This window comes from Giraffa tippelskirchi, chromosome 9 (assembly GCF_054371585.1).
Source record: "Giraffa tippelskirchi isolate mGirTip1 chromosome 9, T2T-mGirTip1v1.2.pri, whole genome shotgun sequence".
Lineage (NCBI taxonomy): Eukaryota > Metazoa > Chordata > Mammalia > Artiodactyla > Giraffidae > Giraffa > Giraffa tippelskirchi.
The window spans coordinates 47,718,988-47,738,181 of record NC_137283.1 but is presented as its reverse complement, the minus strand read 5'-3'; the positions used below and the strand labels follow the sequence as shown (position 1 = coordinate 47,738,181).

The 19,194-nt window shown below is 38.7% G+C and overlaps 1 protein-coding gene across 1 annotated transcript in view; it reads left to right on the top strand.

The window, feature by feature from the left end:
• Positions 1-19,194, top strand: part of DOCK3 (dedicator of cytokinesis 3) — a 276,490-nt gene that overhangs the window by 130,130 nt on the left and 127,166 nt on the right. The gene's annotated exons all lie outside the window — the stretch shown is intronic.

Below are 19,194 nucleotides of genomic sequence, written 5' to 3'. Positions count from 1 at the left end.
AGATGGAGGAGCAGGGGTGGGGGATAAGATTGATGGTGTTTAAAGGTATGAACTTCTATCGAATAGTAAGTAAGCCATAGAGAATTAAACATAATATAATTAATGAAAGACAGTAATACTGCACTATAAAGAAGTAAGATGATAAATATTACTTCAGTGGTAATCATATTAATATTACAGTATATGTGTATCAAAGTAATACACTTTATACTTTAAGTTTATAAAATGAACTGTGTCAAATTTATGTGATTTTTTAAAAAGATGAAAGTTGGTGAGGATGTGGAAAAAAGAGAACCCTTGTACACTGTTGGTAATGTAAACTGATGCAGTCACTATGTAAAACAGTATGAAGATTCCTCAAAAAATAGAAAATAGATCTCTCATATGATCCAGCAATCCCACTTTTGGGAGTATATCCAAAGGAATTGCAGTCAGCATCTCAGAGAGATAGCTATACTCCTATATTCATTGCAGCAATATTTACATCAGCCAAACAAGGAAGCAACTTCAATGTCTATCAGTGAATGAATGGATAAATAAAATGTAGTCTTTACATAAAATGGAATATTGTTTACTCTTTAAAAAGAAAGGAACCCTGCCATTTGCAGCAAAATGGATGAACTTGGAGGATATTGTGCTTCATGAAATAAGCCAGACATAGAAGGACAAATACTACATGATGCCACTTAATGAGAATTCTAAAATAGTTAAATTCAAGGAAAGAGAGAGTGAAATAGTGGTTTCTGGAGCCTGGAGACAGAGGAAAATGAGAGGTATTAGTGAAGGGATACAAATTTTCAGTTATACAAGGTGAATAAATTCTGGAGATCTATACATCTATACATACAGTTAACAATACTGTATTGCACACTTAAAAATTTGCTAAGAGTTTAGTTCTGTAGTTAAGTATTTTTGTCTCACACTACAAATATAAAATAAAAAATAGAATGGGAAGAAACTTACAGAGATGATATATTTATATTTATCATAAATATATAAATATATATATTTATGATAAACTTATGGAGAATATATTCATGGCTTAGATTGTGGTGATGGGTTCACAGGTATATATTTATCTCCAAACTGATCCATTTGTATATATTAAATATATACAGCTTTTTATTTGTCAATCGTACCTCAATAAAATGATTTAGAAAAAGAGAAATGTGGGGAGATGTGAATTTTCCTAGCAAGTGTTACACCTTGTATAAATGCGAGACTTACTAAAATGTATAGTCTTTTCTGTGTGATCGTATAATGAGTATGACGAACATTATGTGGATTTGACTCACTTATACTCTGAAACAGAATTTTCTAAGATAATCAGTGATCACATAGGCAAATAAGATTGTCTTTTTTTGAAATTAAAAAAAGCAGAAGACATTGCTTTACTCTCCTGTTGTTTTTTTTTTAATGACATTTATCACCTTCTGCATTCTACATGGTTTAGTCATTTATTGTATTTATTACTTATTGTCTGTTTCCTCAGTTTGTCTTTCCTGAGCAGAGAGATGTCTTTTGTTCACTAAGGTACTCAAGTGCCTAGAACAGTGCTTGTCACATAGTAAGTGCTCAATAAGTGTTTGTTGAATAAATGAGTGTAACCATCCAGAATGTTGAAAGTAGATGAAAAGTATGAAGGACATATTAAGGGACATGGAGAATACAATGAGAGAGGGTAATAAACATCTAATTAGAGAATCACAGACAAAGAGAAAAAAAAAAAAAAAGGAGAAGATGAACTCCAAGAGATTATGGCTGATAATTTTTCATCACTGATGAGGAAGATACAAATATAAGGCTGTGTATTTCCTTCACCCCCATGAGATTCCTCTTTGGGACCAATGTACTCTTTGGCAATTATCAGAGGATGAAGAAGCCAAGGTTATTAAATAGAAATTGTCCTTGTCCCAACCACTTCATTCAGTGGTAATGGTAAATTTACAGTGTCCAGTTTGGGCCACAATGCTGTGTTCTTAACAAATACCGTGTAAGTTGGGAAAAGACATGAAGTCCAATGATGGTTTATGGTATCTTGATTAAAGAAGGGTTTACCACTGCCAACAACAAAAACACTTTAAAACAATTTGACCTTTGAAAACACTGTTGCACAGAGATTAAATTTAAAAATAAAGATATTCACAGAATAAATCCTTAGATTCCCTAACCAAACTTAGTGTCAGATGTGACCTTAAGTACTATCAAAGACTGCCATTGACAGAACCATGGTATAGCTGTTCCTTTAGCTACTTCCAAAAACCGCCCAATATTGTCTGAGAGTTGGTCAGCAAATGGATGCCTTCATGTGCTCCTCAACTTTTTTATTGAAGGTATAGTAGATTTACAGTATTCAGGTGTATAGGAAAGTGACTCAGTTATATATATTCTTTTGCAGACTCTTTTCCATTATAGTTTTTTTTTAAGATATTGGATATCTATTCCTTGCTATTCCTTGTTTTAATCTATTTTATATATAGTAGTATGTATATGTTAACCCCAAATCCTAATTTATCCCTCCCCTTCCTTGCCCCTTTGGTAACCATAAGTTTGTTTTATATGTCTGTGAGTCTATTTCTATTTTGTGAAAAAGTGTCCTTTTTTTTTTAGATTCCACCAAAAAGTGATATCATATGATATTTATCTTTTTCTGTCTGACTTATGTAAACTCTGGGTCCTTCAGTGTTGCTACAAATGGCATTATTTTATTCTTTTTATGGTCAAATAATATTCCATTATGTGTGTGTATGTGTGTATACACATCACACCTTCTTTATCCATTCATCTGTTGTTAGACGTTTAGGTTGCTGCTATGTGCTGCTGTGCCCCTCAGTTTTACTGAGCATCTCCTCCGTGTTTACGCTTCAGTTGTCAAGAAACCAGATCTTTGGGGAATCCGTAGTCCCCAAATGAATAAAAATAAATAAATCATATTTTCAGTTTAGGGTGCTAGAAAAAGAAAAGATAAAGTAGAAGAAAAATATAAAGTAGAAGAAAAATATAATAATAGAACATAAAGAAATAAACAGATACAGCAGAAATTAATACATCGTAAATCAGCTGTACTCCAGTAAAAATTAAAATAAAAAACAATAGAGAGGATCAATAAAATAAAGACTGATTCTCTGAAAAAAGAAACTTTAAAAAAGACATACTAGTAGCAAGAGTAATCAAGAAAAAAGATAAATATTAAAAATATATGAAACAAATTTTTTAATTGAGGTAGGATTCATGTAACATAAAAGTACCATTTTAAAGTAAACAGTTTAGTGGGCATTTACTACATTCACAAGGTTGTTCAACCGCCACCTCTGTCTAGATCCAAAATATTATCATCACCCCAAAAAGAAGCAATGAACCTGATAAACTGTTGTTCCTCATTCTCCTCCCCACCCCACCCCTGCCTCCACCCCCTGACAGCTACAAGTCTTTGTTTCATCTCTCTGGATTTAGCTATTCTAGATATTTCATGTAAATGAAATCCTATAAGGTCCGACCTTTTGCATCTGAATTGTTTCACTTATCATTATGTTTTTAAGATTTGTTCATGTTGTAGCATGCATCAGTATATCATTTCTTTATATGGCTGAGTAAGGTTTCATTATATGGATATGCCACAATATCTTTTTCCATCCATTCATTGGAAGACAGTTGTGCTGTTTCAACCTTTTGGCTACAGTGAATAGTGCTACTAGGAACATGTTGTATGTATACTTGAGGGCCTGTTGTCTGTTCTTTAGGTGTATATCTAGGAGTGCAGGTGCTAAGTTATATAGTAATTCCATGTTTAACTTTTGAGAAACTGCCAAACTGTTCCTCAGCAGCTGAACCATTATACATTCCTGCCAACAGTGTATGAGGTGTCCAGTTTATGCACATCCTCATCGGTGCTTGCCGTTTTCTGAGGTTTTCCCCCATTGTGGTTTGATACGCATTTTCATGATGACTAGTGATTTGAGCATCTTTTCATGTGTTTGTTAACCATTTGTATATCTTCCTTGGAGAAACGTGTAGTCAAGTCTTTTGCCCATTTTTAATACGGTAGGTGTTGCGAGAGGGCATCAGAGGGCAGACACACTAAAACTAAAATTACAGAAAACTAGCTAATCTGATCACATGGACCACAGCCTTATCTATCTCAGTGAAACTAAGCCATGCCATGTGGGGCCACCCAAGACGGATGGGTCATGGGGGAGAGGTCTGACAGGATGTGGTCCACTGGAGAAGGGCATGGCAAACCACTTCAGTATTCTTGCCTTGAGAACCCCATGAACAGTATAAAGAGGGAAAAAGATAGGACACTGAAAGATGAACTCCTCAGGTCAGTAAGTGCCCAATATGGTACTGGAGATCAGTGGAGAAATAACTCCAGAAAGAATGAAGAGATGGAGCCAAAGAAAAACGATACCCAGCTGTGGATGTGACTGGTGATAGAAGCAAAGTCCGGTGCTGTAAAGAGCAATATTGCATAGGAACCTGGAATGTTAGGTCCATGAATCAAGGCAAATTGGAAGTGGTCAAACAGGAGATGGCAAGAGTGAACATCAACATTCTAGGAATCAGCGAACTAAGATGGACTGGAATGGGTGAATTTAACTCAGATGACCATTATATCTACTACTGTGGGCAAGAATCCCTTAGAAGAAATGGAGTAGCCATCATAGTCAACAGAAGAGTCCGAAAGGCAGTACTTGGATGCAATCTCAAAAACAACAGAATGATCTCTGTTCATTTCCAAGGCAAACCATTCAATATCACAGTAATCCAAGTCTATGCCCCGACCAGTAATGCCGAAGAAGCTAAAGTTGAACGGTTCTATGAAGATCTACAAGACCGTTTAGAACTAACACCCAAAAAAGATGTCCTTTTCATTATAAGGGACTGGAATGCAAAAGTAGGAAATCAAGAAACACCTGGCGTAACAGGCAAATTTGGCCTTGGAGTACAGAACGAAGCAGGGCAAAGGCTAATAGAGTTTTCCAAGAGAACGCACTGGTGATAGCAAACACCCTCTTCCAACAACACAAGAGAAGACTCTACACGTGGACATCACCAGATAGTCAACACCAACTGGAATCAGATTGATTATATTCTTTGCAGCCAAAGATGGAGAAGCTCTATACAGCCAGCAAAAACAAGACCAGGAGCAGACTGTGGCTCAGATCATGAACTGCTTATTGCCAAATTCAGACTTAAATTGAAGAAAGTAGGGAAAACCACTAGTCTATTCAGGTATGACCTAGATCAAATCCCTTATGAGTATACAGTAGAAGTGACAAATAGATTTAAGGGACTAGATCTGATAGACAGAGTGCCTGATGAACTATGGACAGAGGTTCATGACATTGTACAGGAGACAGGGATCAAGACCATCCCCATGGAAAAGAAATGCAAAAAAGCAAAGTGGCTGTCTGAGGAGGCCTTACAGATAGCTGGGAAGAGAAGAGAAGCAAAAAGCAAAGGAGAAAAGGAAAGATATTCCCATCTGAATGCAGAGTTCCAAAGAATAGCAAGGAGAGATAAGAAAGCATTCCTCAGCGATCAGTGCAAAGAAATAGAGGAAAACAACAGATTGGGAAAGCCTAGAGATCTCTTCAAGAAAATTAGAGATACCAAAGGAACATTTCATGCAAAGATAGGCTCGATAAAGGACAGAAATGGTATGGACCTAACAGAAGCAGAAGATATTAAGAAGTGGTGGCAAGAATACACAGAAGAACTGTACAAAAAAGATCTTCATGACCCAGATAATCACGATGGTGTGATCACTCACCTAGAGCCAGACATCCTGGGATGTGAAGTCAAGTGGGCCTTAGAAAGCATCACTACGAACAAAGCTAGTGGAGGTGATGGCATTCCAGTTGAGCTATTTCAAATCCTGAAAGATGATGCTGTGAAAGTGCTGCACTCGATATGCCAGCAAATTTGGAAAACTCAGCAGTGCCACAGGACTGGAAAAGGTCAGTTTTCGTTCCAATCTCAAAGGCAATGCCAAAGAATGCTCAAACTACCGCACAATTGCACTCATCTCACATGCTAGTAAAGTAATGCTCAAAATTCTCCAAGCCAGGCTTCAGCAGTACGTGAACCGTGAACTTCCAGATGTTCAAGCTGGTTTTAGAAAAGGCAGAGGAAGCAGAGATCAAATTGCCAATATCCGCTGGATCATCGAAAAAGCAAGAGTTCCAGAAAACCATCTGTTTCTGCTTTATTGACTATGCCAAAGCCTTTGACTGTGTGGATCACAATAAACTGTGGAAAATTCTGAAAGAGATGGGAATACCAGACCATCTGACCTGTCTCTTGAGAAACCTGTATGCAGGTCAGGAAGCAACAGTTAGAACTGAACATGGAACAACAGACCAGTTCCAAATAGGAAAAGGAGTCCGTCAAGGCTGTATATTGTCACCCTGCTTATTTAACTTCTATGCAGAGTACATCATGAGAAATGCTGGGCTGGAAGAAACACAAGCTGGAATCAAGATTGCCGGGAGAAATATCAATAACCTCAGATATGCAGATGATACCACCCTTCTGGCAGAAAGTGAAGAAGAACTAAGGAGCCTCTTGGTGAAAGTGAAAGAGGAGAGTGAAAAAGTTGGCTTAAAGCTCAATGTTCAGAAAACTAAGATCGTGGCATCTGGTCCCATGACTTCATGGGAAATAGATGGGGAAACAGTGGAAACAGTGTCAGACTTTATTTTTTTGGGCTCCAAAATCACTGCTGATGGTGATTGCAGCCATGAAATTAAAAGACGCTTACTCCTTGGAAGGAAGGTTATGGCCAACCTAGATGGCATATTAAAAAGCAGAGACATTACTTTGCCAACAAAAGTCCGTCTAGTCAAGGCTATGGTTTTTCCAGTGGTCATGTATGGTTGTGAGAGTTGGACGGTGAAGAAAGCTGAGCGCCACAGAATTGATGCTTTTGAACTGTGGTGTTGGAGAAGACTCTTGAGAGTCCCTTGGACTTCAAGGAGATCCAGTCAATCCATCCTAAAGGAGATCGAGCCTAGGTATTCATTGGAAGGACTGATGTTGAAGCTGAAACTCCAATACTTTGGCCACCTCATGCGAAGAGTTGACTCATTGGAAAAGACCCTAATGCTGGGTAGGATTGGGGGCAGGAGGAGAAGGGGACGACAGAGGATGAGATGGTTGGATGGCATCACTGACTGGATGGACATCGGTTTGGGTAGACTCTGGGAGTTGGTGATGGACAGAGAGGCCTGGCTTGCTGCAATTCATGGGGTTGCAAAGAGTCGGACACAACTGAGCGACTGAACTGAATTGGATTATTTGTTTCTCTTTTTGTTGAGTTGTAAATGTTCTTTATATTTCCTAGATACTAAAATTTATCGTAGATATAGTCATATCTGTCTCTTTGTGACCCCATGGCCTGTAACCCACCAGGCGTCTCTATCCATAGGCTTCTCCAAACATGAATTCTGGAGTGAGTAGCCATTCCCTTCTCCAGGAAATCTTCCTGACCCAGAGATTGAACCCGAGTCTCTTGCATTGCAGGCAGATTCTTTGGCATCTGAACCACCAGGGAAGCCTATCAGTGATACGGTTTGCCAATATTTTTCCCTTCCTGTAGGTTGCCTTTTTCACTTTTTTTGATAATGTTGTTGCACAGTACTTTTTAATTTTGATCAAGCCCACTATATCTGTTTTTTATTCTGTTGCTTGTGCTTTTGGTATCATAGAACACATTTTTTAAATTGTGTGCCTATACTGTGACCAATCTGATACGAATAAACTTGTGTTTATATGTGTAAAAATCTTAACTTTTGTAATAGCAAAATGTTCATAAGAAGTGAGATGGCTAGATAAATAATAGTGTTACCTTTGAAAAGATTGAGGTGAAAAGAAGTGAGAGAGGGACTGAATTAGCTTTCTGTTGTTGCATTACAAATTACAACAAATTTAATGGACTTCAAAATTTCCCATTTTTTAGTTCATAGTTCTATAGGTTAGAAGGCATTACTGAGTTCTTTGTTCACTATATTACAAGGCTGAAGAAGTATCTGTGTTGTAATGTAGAAACTGTAGTGGAAAATTTGCTTCCAATTCATTGGTTGTTGTTGGCAGGATTCAGTTGCTTTCAGTTATGGGACTGAGGTTTCGTTTCCTTGCTGACTGTTGACTGAGAACTGCCATTAGTTCCTAAAGGCCACAAGCCTTTCTGGCTTTGTAGAACCCTCCATCTTCAGGTTAGCAAAAGTGCAGTGAGTCTTTTCCATGCTGATAATCTCTTACTTCCTCTTCTGCAGGAGAAAATTCCATACCTTTAAAGGACTCCTGGGATTAGGTCAGGTTTGCCCACAAATCTCCCTATTTTGTGGTCAACTGTGTTGTATAAGATAACCTGATCGTGGAATTAGAAGTCACCATACTTATAATCCCAGAGGTTATAGAGGGGAAGTTTAGGGAACAGTTGTAGAGTTCTGCCTACAACAGAGACTGCATATGTGCCTGTGTAGTCACCCAGTTGTGTCTGACTTTGTGCCACCCTTTGGACTGTAGCCTGGCAGGCTCCTCTGTCCATGGATTTTTTTAGGCAAGTTGCCATGCCCTCCTCCAGGGCATCTTCCCAAATCCAGGGGTCGAACCCACAGCCCCTATGTCGCCTACATCAAAGGCGGATTCTTTACCCCTGAGCCATCAGGGAAATTTCTACATAAACATATTCTTTATATGAAAGTTAATGAATTCAGTGAAATCAGCAAATTTACAATTGTGAGTATAGTATGACTTGACTTTGTGGGGAAAAACCATGTATGTCTATATGCATATAATGTATTATAATTACAAATTTTTTAAAAGGCTAAAATTTTTGAAAATTGTCCTTGAACTAACAGATACTTGATGTTTTGGCAGTAATTCTTTTTTAAAGTAGCTGGCAATAATCTTAAGGAAAAGGTAGTTATAAAAATTATAGGAAATACTGATTTTTCTGTATTAGGAGAAAAATATGAAAAAAATGTCTCACTTCTACTTCTCCCTTCTTCAAGCCTTCTGGCTTGGCAGTCCAAAATAAACATCTGCTTGCTTTTGAGTGGTAATGATTTAAGAAAAGGACAAAGCCTGTAAATGGCCAGAATTTTAAATATCCTTAATATCTTTCTCTAATATCATAGATCCCACTTTTTACAAGAAACTCGTTGTCTTTGTTTAAAAAAAATTTATTCTATTTTTAAAAAATAGAAAAAATATTTCTTTGTAAACATGTTACAATTCACTGTTATCTTAATATATTTAATAATTACCTCATCAAAATAGTGTAGAGTATTCTATAGTGTAAAGAGAATTTGTGTTTTGATCTTTATTTGATTTTTTTATGGATACAGGTATCTTTTCTTTTATGTGAGTTTCTTTATTCACAGGAGGAGGAGTATTGTTTAACTAACTTACTTTCTCTACCTGTGTGCCTCTTAATATGCCTCATTCTCTTGCTGGCCCTCTGCAAGTTTAGAAAAGTGCTCTGAAGCCTCTGGGTGCTAATGATTGATTTTATAACTCAACTGGCTTTCCCTAAGGCATCTTCAGTATGCCAGGTTTTTCTCCTAGGCCTTGGGAATACAAAGTTGCCCTCAGAAACTTAACCTCTCTTGATTATCATGCGAAAGCACTTGTTAACCATCTTTTCATGGATGCTGTGCAAAGCAAGCTAAAAAGGCTCATTTCTTACTCTCCTGGAGTTGGCTCAGCATTCAGAACACGCTTGCATAGAATGTACTTTTTCTTGAAAATCAGCTGCTTCTGTAATTGAAATAGAGGGCTCTGCCTGAGAGGCAAGTTTTCTATCCAAAAGAGAGAAAATCTCAGGTAACCCAAGAGAGAAATTTTCTTTTAAAATGATGGCTGAGAACTTTGTTAATTAAATCAAACAGTTTTTCTTTTCTCTGCTAAAGAGGTCATGTCTTACAGTGCAACCAGAGCTTATCTGCAGAAGCTCCGACAGCCAGTGAAGGACCTGCACATCAGTCCTTCCACTCAAGGCCACATGGTATGGTCTGACCTGTTTTAACTGGGTCTGGGACATAGACTCCAGCTCGCTACCCAACATTCCCTCAAGAATTTTCTTTCAGTCCCAGCAGGAATAAGTGGAGCTAGTACCCTGGCTCTGGTGACAGTCAATTTCAGTTTCTTTTCCTACCCTGCTCTCATTGTCAATATGCATATCTTCCCTGGAAATTACAAAGATCTAGAGAAACTAAAAATTAGCTTACTCTCTCACACAAAGAAAGCCAGGATCCTGTGCCCTATGGATGGAGAGGCCAATGTGTGAATATTTAAGTAAAACACTTTATAATCTATCATCTTGTAAGTTTTCTCTTACAAGAATATATTTTTCTAACCCCAAACGGAAAATATAGACAGAATGAATGCAAATACAGTTTGAAGCTAAATGTATTTCATTTCAGCGGCCAAGTTAGCTCAACATGCTTTTATATACATGGCCAAGGCATCACATCTTGCTCTGAAATAATACAGTGAAAATCTGCTTAGAGATAGACCAGGTGAAACTTTGATATTAGATGTATACTTTGATCTTTGGTTAAATATATGTTTCTTTCATCTGATAAAATGGTCAGGAATTGTTCTCCTGTGTGTGCCATCTCTTAATTATGTTCTGAGTCTAAATATCAGGCTGGAGAAAATTTTTAACACAATGTACTACAGAGTCTGTACAAACACAGTAAAAGAAATGGTCAGTTTTCTTTAAAAAGTTCTTTGTTTATAAGAAATTTCCCTTCTGCTCTATCTAGACCATAACACACAGTGCAGAGCAGAACAGAATAACTAATGCCTCTGACATAAGTTCATGAATATTTGTAATGACATCAGTCCTAAATATTCATTGGAAGGACTGACGTTGAAGCTGAAACTTCAATACTTTGGCCACCTGATGTGAAGAGCTGACTCATTTGAAAAGACCCTGATGCTGGGAAAGATTGAAGGTGGAAGGAGAAGGGGATGACAGAGGATGAGATGGTTGGATGGCATCACTGACTCAATGGACATGAGTTTGAGTAAGCTCCGGAAATTGGTAATGGACAGGGAGGCCTGGCGTGCTGCAGTCCATGGGGTCTCAAAGACTTGGACAGACTGAGCGACTGAACTGAACTGAACTGACATGAGTTCAGAAAAACCTTCTGCCTAGGAAGGAATGTGGAAAATTAAGAGGTATCAGAGGTAGATGTCATTGTCAATTGGTATAGTCAAAGATTTACTTTTCACCTATTATGTGCTCCCACTGGTATAGGCTCTATAGAGACATGCCAGTGAAGAAAACTCACAAAAATTCAAGCCCTTGTGAAACTTACATTCTTGTAGGGGGAGTCAATCAATAAATAAGTAATTTGTATAGTGTCTTTGGAGGGATAAATGTTAGAATAAAAAAAGTAAGTATGAAGGAGAATTTGCTGTTTTGAAAAAGGTATTCGGTATAGGCCTTACTGTTCTCATCTGGTAAACATATCACGGGGCTATCTTCCAGGGGAGAGACTTGTTTTCTACCATCTTCTCATTCCTTTACCAGCTGACCCTCCAGGGAAGCCCAAGGATACTGGAGTGGGGAGCCTATCTCTTCTCCAGCAGATCTTCCCGACCCAGGAGTTGAACCAGGGTCTCCTGCATTGCAGGTGGATTCTTTACCAGCTGAGCTACCAGGGAAATGCTTTGAATCTCAAAATGACTTCCGAATTAATGAAGTGGAGCCAAGGGATGAAATTACAATCAGCCTTCTCACCCCTGGTCACATAAAGATAAATAAGGAAACTAGAATAGGAGGCCTTTGCAGTAATTCAGATAAGAGATGTTGGTGGCTTGTGTTTGGGTTATTTTTTTGAGGTAGAACCATGCTGGTTTCATTTCTGGTATGGTGGAGTGACCTCCTAACAGGCCAGCCCTCCAAACAGAATAAATATGACATATCATATTCTAACTAAAATTCTTAAAAGTAGCTAGTAAAAAATGACACATTGCATGCCTGGGAACAATAATTCAAGTGATCGTGGGCTTTTTATCAGAAATCATAGAGTCCAGAAGGTAACAGAAAAACATCTTTAAAGTATTGAAGGACAAACAAAGTTTTATATTTAGTGAAAAAAATCTTTTAAGAATGAAGACAAATGAAAGAATGATGAAGACAAAAATAAAGACAAATATCTTTATTTTAAAGACATTTTCAGATGAGGGAACACTAAGAGAGTTTGTCACCAGGAGAACTGTACTTTAAGACTTGCTAACGGAAGTTCTCCAGGCTAAAAAAAGAATCACAGGGAAGCTCAGATGCTCAAAACTGAATGAAGAGCATTGGAAATGGTAAATATATGGATGAACAGAAAAGACTACTTGTCTCTTAATTTAAAAAAATACAGTACTGTATAAAAACATTTTCTTGAGGGTATTCTAATGTGTGTACTTATGACAACTGTAGCAGAAAGGATGGAAGGAGTGGTAATTTAGCCTCTACGTTTGTAAGCTTTCTACAATTTTTGTAAAATGGAAAAATACTCATTTGAAATTGATGGTGAAAAGTTAAGAATGTATAAAATAATGCAAAGAGGTACAGCTAAAAAGTCAGTAGATAAATGAAATTTTAAAATCTACCCAATATTGGAAGATTCCTGGAACTTTTCTGGTTCTTTATTTCCTCACATTCCAGAGTACATGTTCATTGTGTCTTAGGAGCCAAATCCACTTAAGAGAGTATGACTTCAGGTATCATTCAAAACAGTAATGAGTCGCCTCAGTGGTTAAATTTAATTAGTCTTTCTTCAGTTCAGTTCAGTCACTTAGTCATGTCCAAATCTTTGCGACCCCATGGACTCCAGAATGCCAGGTTTCCCTGTCTGTCACCAACTCCCAGAGCTTGCTCAAACTCATATCCATCAAGTCAGTGATGCCATCCAACCATCTCATCCTCTGTCGTCCCCTTGTCTTCCCGCCTTCAACCTTTCCCAGCATCAGGGTCTTTTCCAGTGAGTCAGTTCTTCACATCAGGTGGTCAAAGTATTGGAGCTTCAGCTTCAGCATCGGTCCTTTCAATGAATATTCAGGACTGATTTCCTTTAGAATTGACTTTAGATTTCCTTTAGTTTGAGCTCCTTGCAGTCCAAGGGACTCTCAAGAGTCTTCTCCAACACCACAGTTGAAAAGCATTAATTCTTTGGCACTCAGCTTTCTTTATAGTCCAACTGTCACATCCATACTTGGACTACTGGAAAATCATAGCTTTGACTAGATGGACCTTTGTTGTCAACATAATGTCTCTCTTTTTCAGTAGGCTGTCTAGGTTTGTCATAGCTTTTTTTCCAAGGAGCAAGCATCTTTTAATTCCATGGCTACAGTCACCATCTGCAGTGATTTTGGAGCCCCCCAAAATAAAGTCTTTCACTGTTTCCATTGTTTCCCCATCTATTTGTCATCAAGTGATGGGACCGGATGCCATGATCTTCGTTTTTTGAATGTTGAGTTTTAAGCCAACTTTTTCACTCTCCTCTTTCACTTTTTTCATCAAGAGGCTCTTTAATTTTTCTTTGCTTGCTGCCATAAGGGTAGTGTCAGAAACTTTCTACACAGTAGAGATCAAGATTATCAAGACAACAGAGAAGAAGACATAACTTAAAATAAAAGGAAAATCCTTTGTGAATGAAGTGGCAGTAAACTTTTGAACAAGTTTTTCAACTTTAGTTGAAAAGTAGAAAATTGCCATAAAATGCACACACTAATTCCTTGTTCAATTCTTTTTGTTTAGAGTATTACATGTGCAAGGAGAAATGTCGCAGAGCCTACAGTGAGCTGGTAACATTTAGTGAATGAAAGAATGATTCGTTATAAACTCACAAGCACTGAGTCTGTAGTTGCAGAAATATGTAAAATTGGGCAGAATTCGTATTAAAGACATTCTTCCCTTTCTCCTATTTCTACTTTTGCCTCAAGGCCACAGCCACAGATAGAGCGACTCAAGCAGGTTAAGTCACCCCCACTCTTTTTCCAGACATCCACTTGGCTGCATGCCCTGGACTGATGATTCCCTCTAGGCGCTAGTCAACAGAAGACAATTCTCAAAGGATTCACTCCAGCTGTCCTGATCCGACAGATCATGTAACAGCTTTTATCTTCTCAAATACAACTACTGAAAATAGCAGTCTGCTAAAAACCAATAGAGAGCGTCTTCCAAAGATGTCAGAGGCCAGGTTGGAATATCCACTGATCACCACTAAGGGCTTTGTTAAAGAAAAAAGAAAATATTTAGACACTTGTTAAAGACAGACTTTATTCAGGACTATTGCAGTAGATATAAGGACCACTACAGTTAACTCAACTATGACTACAATAATAGAAAGTAGGAATTTATAGGCAAAGAGATCCTGAACCAAATCTCTGGTTCAAGAGATGATTCTCAGATGGTTCAAGAAGAGTTTACTGAGTTTACAAGAGTTTACAAGATCTCAGATGGTTCAAGAGATCATGAACCAGAGATCAAATTGCCAGCATCCGCTGGATCATCAAAAAAGCAAGAGAGTTCCAGAAAAACATCTGTTTCTGCTTTATTGACTATGCCAAAGCCTTTGACTGTGTGGATCACAATAACTGTGGAAAATTCTAAAAGAGATGGGAATACCAGACCACCTGAGCTGCCTCTTGAGAAATCTGTATGCAGGTCAGGAAGCAACAGTTAGAACTGGACATGGAACAAAAGACTGGTTCCAAATAAGAAAAGGAGTACATCAAGGCTGTATATTGTCACCCTGCTTATTTAACTTATATGCAGAGTACATCATGAGAAACACTGGGCTGGAAGAAGCACAAGCTGGAATCAAGATTGCCGGAAGAAATATCAATAACCTCAGATATGCAGATGACACCACCCTTACGGCAGAAAGTGAAAAAGAACTAAAGAGCCTCTTGATGAAAGTGAAAGAGGAGAGTGAAAAAGTTAAAGCTCAACATTCAGAAAACTAAATATGGCATCTGGTCTCATCACTTCATGGCAAATAGATGGGGAAACAGTGTCAGACTTTATTTTTTGGGGCTCCAAAATCACTGCTGACGGTGACTGCAGCCATGAAATTAAAAGACGGTTACTCCTTGGAAGGAAAGTTATGACCAACCTAGACAGCATATTAAAAAGCAGAGACATTACTTTATCAAAAAAGGTCCATCTAGTCAAAGCTATGGTTTTTCTAGTAGTCATGTATGGATGTGAGAGTTGGACTGTAAAGAAAGCTGAGCGCCGAAGAATTGATGCTTTTGAACTGTGGTGTTTGGACTACAAGGAGATCCAACCAGTCCATCCTAAAGGAGATCAGTCCTGAGTGTTAATTGGAAGGACTGAGGTTGAAGCTGAAGCTCTAATACTTTGGCCACCTGATGCAAAGAGCTGACTCATTGGAAAAGACCCTGATACTGGGAAAGATTGAGGGCAAGAGGAGAAGGGGACAACAGAGGATGAGATGGTTGGATGGCATCACCGACTCAATGGACATGGGTTTGGGTGGACTCTGGGAGTTGGTGATGGACAGGGAGGCCTGGCGTGCTGTGGTTCATGGGGTTGCAGAGTCGGGCACGACTGAGCGACTGAACTGAACTGATAGGCAAAGAGCAGGGTAGGAATCAGTGGGTTAAAAAATTACTAAAAAGAAGCATCAAGAGTTGGTTGGGGGAGGATTCTGGGTAAACCAACCTAACAAGATACTTGCTGAAGGCAGGCCAGGGTGATCAGATGTCACCCAAGGGTGATAGGGAATGAGGAATCTGATTGATATCGAAGTGGGGGTCACATATTGAATATGAAGGATTCTGGCTAAACCAATGTAGCAGGATTCTGCTATGGATTGTCTAATTCTAAAATTGTCTAATACTACAATTAGACAATTCAGAGAGGGACATGGGACTCTAAAAATTGAGGTCTAGTTGAGCAACTTAGAGGAGCCTGACTAAAGTTTGGTCAAGGGGAGAATCTCTTGTCAAAATCCTTCTCAAAATGTACAGTCTGGGTTTGGCCAAAGGATTTGACCTAGTATCTATTGTGTTCCTGATCAAGAGAACCCCTGCCCTCAGAGAAGCACAGCTGGTAAATGTGTAAACAAGATAGTTTCAGGTACTACTTCAGCGTAGGAGACTGCTCTCTAAGTGGAAATTCCATAGCCCTGAGTACTCTGTGAAGCCTTTTTTGAGCCCGGTGATGAGAAAGCTTTGGGAAATATGCTGTCAGGAAGTATTTAAAGGTGTGGGAGTGGAAGTCCCATGATTCAGTGATTTGACAATAGCTTAGCATTCCTTTCTTCCGGAGAGGTGCCTAGACTTTTCTGTGCAAGGGCACTTTTACTCTTCAGACACGTGGAGTGCCAGCTAGGACCTGCTCTTTTCTTAGGTTGTTGAAGGTTCCCTTATTCTTGCTGCTCTTGCCAACTCAGATACCAACACAGACTAACTTCTTTCAAGATTGTAAATCTCAGATTTGCAAAGTCCAACTTAAGATGTTGCAGAGAAGTGAATGATGGGAAATATGAAAAGATGGAAGAAAATACTAGATTGAAGTTTGCTGTATTTGTTGCTGCTTTCAAAAAGCGTTTTTGTTGCTAAAGTATTTTTAGCTGGGAGAGATTGTAACTTATTTGTGTTTTCTCTGGAAACCAGATGGCTAGAGAAACGCTTAATTGTAAGTTCTGTGGCTAATGTCCTTAGAGTCACAATCCTGATGGATCTCTGAGGCTATATGCCTTGAGACACAACTTACAGTGATTGGAAGCCTTTCTGTCAGAACCAGAGGTGTGTACTCACAAAGAAGGAATTATTTTCTTTGCCTTCACAAAGCAGTGTAAAACATCTGCCTGGATTGAGATCTGAAGCTAGAGCAAGATTTTAAAAATGAAATCTTTGGATCCTCACATGTAAGTGGTAAAACACTAGGTACTTTTAATAGATCCTGTCAGCAGATCAGTCAATGAATCAAGACTTTGTTTTGAAGGATATGGTATGTGTTATTTGAAAGCAAACAGTTGAGACTCATGAGAGAAAATGGAAAACTGAACATGGGATGTATGGGCTTGCTATCCATGGAGCAAGATGTGTGGCTGTTGTTAGGGTAACTAGAAATCAGGCACAAAGGAAGAGAAGAAATAGTAGAGAAATAGCGCAGATGGGAAACTCTGAGACTGATTCAATCCTTTGTAGTACGTGGGAACCAGGAACGTCCACAGTTATAACTTAATAAACAAAGCTAAATGGTATGAGAGGAAAATAGGCATTTAGAATTTCAAATTCAACATATAAACAGTTACAAATTTTTAAAACTCAGTTCTTCAGTAGAAAACAGTGAAGAATATTTTGTCCCAGCACTCCTGTGTAAACTTACTTTATTTTAATATGGCATCTAAAGATGTGGCTGCTGCTTTCCAAGGGAACACTCTAAGTAACTTTCCCTTTGAGCGTGTTTGGAACAGAGACTCATGGAAATAGGTGCTGCTGCTTGTTTGCCTTGAACTCGCGTGCTCGTGCTCAGTCGCTTCAGTCGTGTCTGGCTCTTGGCGACCCCATGGACCGTAGCCTACCAGGCTCCTCTGTCCATGGGATTCTCCAGGCAAGAATACTGGAGTGGGTTGCTGTGCCCTCTTCCAGGGGATCTTCCCGACCCAGGTATTGAACCCTTGTCTCCTACATTGCAGGCAGATTCTTTACCCACTGAGCCACCTGGGAAGCCCGCCTTGAACTCAGTTAATTATTATTAACACTCCTGGCACCTTCCCCCAAAAGCTGTACTACACTTTATGTGGACTCTTCAAATCAAAGTGTAAAACTCTCTTATTAATGCCTACCTGATTGTTACCCTTAAGTTTTGATCTGAAGCACATTAAAAAAAAAAAAAAAAAAAGTTTTTCTTTTAAGAGCTTTTAATGGAAAATAAAAATATTTCAGTACCTCAAGACAGACTGGAGAGACTCGCCTAGCAGATTATTAAATCAATGATAATAGTGTCCCAGGAATGGGAGCCTGGGCTGAGATGCATCTGTAGAGTGAAATGGATGAGATGCTTGTACAGAAGAAGGGCACAGACAGAGAAGAGAGATTTCAGCGTCTGGAAAAATGAGAGCAAAATTAGTTTATATGTTTCACAGGAAAACAAGTCTTGTAGTCACCCTTTGTTTATTGGACAAAAATATTATCCTTTTTTATTGTTCACTTTTTCGATACTTAGCTCTGATTGCTTTTTGGAGTGACTGTTGAGTGTATGTCCAGGCCATTACCATAGGAGGGAATACAAAAGGAGTGGACAGATTGAAGGGAACTGGTCTTAGACCAGCAGTTCTTAACCTTGATGGCACATTAGAGCTAAAGTTCTCTATGGCCAGGCCACTCCCCACATTAATTAAATCAGAAGTTCTCTAGTGATTACAAGGTGCTGGGAAGGTTAGGAATCACTGCCTGGGACTGCTGAGTTTAAAGAACTGTCAGATTTTGGTTAGAGCTACTGTGTGCAGAAGGCAGTAGGAGAGTGTTAGAAATAATTGTTAGTAATGTAGTTACAGTACTGACTTGAAAATCATTTACTTTTTATAGAGTAGATTCATGGTTATAATTATATCAGTCTTGTTAATTTATTCAACACACATTATACAACTGCCATGTGTAAGAGGTTGTTCCAGGTGCCAGGGAATCAGTGCAAAACAAAGCAGAGAAAAATCCCTCTCCTCTCCTAGTTTACATTCTAGGGAGGGAAACAGACGATAAGTACGTGTATACTATGTAACTAGGAAGATATAAATACTTTGAAGAAAACTAAGCAATTGAGAATCACAAAATGAGACATAGGACTTTAAAATTCAGATGCCTGGGGAAGATCCCTGTAAAGAGATGACACTGACGCCTCAAGATTATTTAATTGCTGACCCTCCCAGGCCCTCAGCATTTGACTGCCCCCCTCCAACAAATCCCCTTCACTTTCTGAGCTCAGAAGACTTCCTCAAACATTGATTTCTTTAAAAACAAACAAGCAAACCATAACACATTTGTGTGTGCTGTGCTAAATCACTTCAGTCGTGTCTGACTCTTTGTGACCTTATCCTCCAGTCTCCTCTGTCCATGGGATTCTCCAGGCAAGAGTACTGGAGTGGGTTCCCATGCCCTCCTCCAGGGGATCGTCCCCACCCAGGAATCGAACCTTCATCTCTTACGTCT